Here is a 3627-nt window from a genome sequence, read left to right as displayed (position 1 = left end):
CATAGCTCCAGACCAGGGGTGGCTAAAGATTTCAGGTCCCCTGGAGGATCTGGGTCTCTGCAGGCAGGAGGCAGGGCTCTACCGCATTTCTGGCAAGAAGTTGAGAGGGAACAAAGACAACCGTGGATCAGATTTAAGGACCTGAAGGCAATGACTCCAGAGCTACATCCTTGTCATTCAGCCCCAAGATGACTGGGGATTTGATGCAGAGTTGCAAAGCGTAGCTTGCAGGATCAAGCATTTGGCCTGAAGGCATGTTGAGTGAGAAGGCTCTGGTCACACTTTGAAGCCTGAAGTAGTTGTCATATTAATCATAGATCATATTAATAAAGATAGAGAGTCCAAACCAAGGGAGGTGAGAGCCCTCTGTGCCCTGTCCCAGTGTGAACTAGTTTGGTGCATGTTGATCAGCTCAGTCGATATTGGGAAATGAGCCACAGCACTGGGGGCCCTCTGTGACTGGGGTGATGGAGGAGGGACTGCCAGGGCAGGCAGGCAGGCAGTCACAGAAGGCTTACGCTCTGGAGAGGGGATGGCTAGAGCCAAATCCTGGAGGCTGGACTGTGCCATGCGTGTGCCAGAATAACATCATGGCACAGGTTGTACCTGGGCAGGAAAGGAGATGGGAGTCCCGAGAGAGCTGGAAACAGAGCAATTTGAGGAATGGCCTTCTAGGGGTGAGGAGCTTTCCCACCATCTCACTGAAGACTCACGACCACCCCGTGATGCAGGGATCTCCTTCACTTGAGAGAGAAGGGAACTGAGGCACAGGGAGGTCAGGTCACTTGCCGAGGGTCACGCAGCAATGGAGGGGGACCCGCGTTAGCAACCAGGCCTCTTTGACCCCAGGGGTCCCTTAGGGCATTATGGGGATGCCAAGGTGGGCGGCCCCCTGACCACTGCTACCCTGGCCCAGCCGTTGCCTGGAGGCAGGATGCCCCTCAGATTCAGATGCCTGGAGTGGACACTCAACAGCAGGGGGACAGACCTGTGTCCTGTTAGCCCCAGGTTCAGATCAGCTAGGCCTGGCCGGCATCCTTAGGCCATGGCCTGCCCTGCCCACGGCCACGTGGCCGACGGGATTTCCGCCATGTTTGGGACATGAATTGACAAGTGCCCCATTGACGGTTGAGGGGGAGGGTGTGGGCAGGGCACAAGCCTCCCACTGTGCCGGGTCCCCACCCTCCCCCGTTCCCCGGGACAATGGCCGAGACTCAGCCAGTGGCCACAGCTGGTGGGGGGGGGGGCGGCATGAGCACGAGGGGGCAGGAGGGGAAGGGTCCAGGGTGGAGGACCACCTGGGCCCCCATCCGCCCTCATCCCGCACCTGGCTTGTGTCCCCTCGGTTCCTCTTCTGCCTAGCTGGGTGGCCTTAAAGGGAGGAGGAGAGAGGAGGGGAGGGGCTTCCTTCCCACAGCCCCATCCCGCCTGCCTGGGAAGGAGCAGTGTCTGGCTCCTGTTAGAAGCAGGTAATAAAGGGCCTAATTAATGAGGAGCAGCTGGGGTGCATAGCTCAGCAGGGCAGGGGCGGTGCCTGGAGGGGCCCTGTCTAGCCCCGGACCCTGACCACGGCATGGCCGGACGGAGGTGCCCGGACTCAGGCAGGCCTGGTCCCAGTGTCCCGCTTGCCACTTTGCTCATTCAGCCCGTGAACATTTATCGTGTGCCTGCGGCATGCTTAGATGCTTACACCGCCGAGAGACAAAACGGGGCAGGGCTCACAGCCCAGCTGCCGCACCTCTCAGCTATGGGAAGGGCGTTTATCCTTTCTGAGCCGCAGTTTCCTCATCTGTGAAACAGGGAACAAGAAAACCACCTACCCCGTAGGGTTGTTATGGGAATTAAATAGGAGCCGTATAAAGTGTGTGGCATGGCCGGGCAGAGTGACCGCTCGGTGAGTGTGTGCCGTGGGCAGTGGGTGGGCAGAGCACTGATTCTTCCCCCGAGGTGGGTGCTGGGCAGGAGCGCAAAGAGCCTGATGAGAAAGTAGAAAGGAGGCCGCTCAGGAGAATGCGGGAGTCAGACACGGTCTCTCGGAGGAACTTACATTGAAGCCAAAACCTAAAGAGTCACGAGGAATGGGAACAGCATGAGGGAATAGCATGTGCAAAGGCCCTGATGTACAAGGGGGTGTTTGTCCCAGGATGGAATGAGGCGGGGGCTGGACTGTGGAGAGTTGCAGGGAGGGGCACTGGGGCAGGAGCGGGGGTCAGCCATGGGGGCAGGCAGGGGGTCAACCGCGCCAGGCCTTGGACGGACGAGGGTTCTGGTTCTCCCGAGCAATGGGAAGTTGAAGGGTCCGGGGAGAGGGAGGGCGGGGATGCTGGTCTGTGACCTGGTGGTGCCACCTTCAGGCTGTGGGACCTTGGGCAGCCTCCCCAGCTCCCAGGGAGGTCTTGAGAATCAACATGAGGCACTCTTAGCTTCCTTCCTGACGGGTATCTGCTGCTGCTCAGCAGTGTTCCAGAATGTTCCAGGGTTCTTTGGGGAGCAGTGGGGGAGGGGGCCCTGCCTTTCTTCTGGGTTCCTGGGGGCTCTGCCCCAACCTCAGGAGTCCCTGGACTCCTGCAAGTCCCCACTCCCGCCTATCCTGCTGGAACGTTGGGTTAGAGATCTGCAGTGTGGTTCCTGGGATAGGCGGGGGGCATCTCCTGGGTGGCTGGACCCTTTGGGACAGGCAGTGAGGACTCCCAGAGAAAGAGGAGGTGTGGGGTCAGTGTTCCTCAGGAGGCCCACCAACCCCCCAGACCTCATACTTCTCTCCCACCCACTGGCCCACCCCCACCCTGCCCCAGTGGCTCTCCCCTCCCTCCTCCATCCTCCCGTCCGCCCGGCCCCTGGCACCGAGGGTCTCTCCTCCCCCCAACCACATCTGGTTCTCGTTAGGGTCTCCCAAGATGCCTCTGGCTGAGGCACCCCCCCATCCCGGGGGAGGTAGGCAGGAGGATTAGGGGTGATTAGGAGTGCTCCTGGCCGGGGAGGTGGGGGGGAGGAGGGAGCCTGGCCTGTTATAAATAGCAGCACCGTGACTCTATCACCCCATCATTCACTGTGGATTCCAAGTTCAGTCTCAAAACCCTGCAGCTTCAGCAGCCAAGGTGGGAGTGACGCTCCGGTACCGCCTCCCTCCCCATCTCCTGTGCCTGGTCCTCCCTCGGGACCACCCGCTCCCCCTCATCCAGCAGGGCAGCCCAGGATGGCTGGGAAGCCTCAGCGACCACCAACTACACTTTCCCTCTTGGAGTCAGGCCCCTGCACTTGAGTTTGGCTTCTCCTTGCTGTGTTGCCTTGGGCAAGAGGCTTGACTTCTCTGAGCAAAGGGGATGATGCTAATAAGAAACAGCAAGTCTGCAGGGGCGATTGGGAGGTAAACCCGTAAAGCACTTAGGATAGTGCTGGGGCCTGGCAGGCACTCAGTCAGTGTGAGCCACTGTCATCGTCACCGTTACAGGTTGGGAGAATTATGTCACAGTGCACAGGAAGAGCCTGCAGGATGCCTTACGTGTAATAAACTCCTATGATTATTAATGTACTCGGCTCTGAAAGGGCCTGACACACAGCAGGCGCTCAATAAATGGGACCTTCGGTTAAGAGGGAAGGACGGGCTGGGGGTCCTAGAACCTCGGC

This window comes from Physeter macrocephalus, chromosome 16 (genome assembly GCF_002837175.3).
Source record: "Physeter macrocephalus isolate SW-GA chromosome 16, ASM283717v5, whole genome shotgun sequence".
Classification (NCBI taxonomy): domain Eukaryota; kingdom Metazoa; phylum Chordata; class Mammalia; order Artiodactyla; family Physeteridae; genus Physeter; species Physeter macrocephalus.
The sequence above is the reverse complement of the archived record's forward strand: the minus strand, read 5'-3'. Positions refer to the sequence as shown.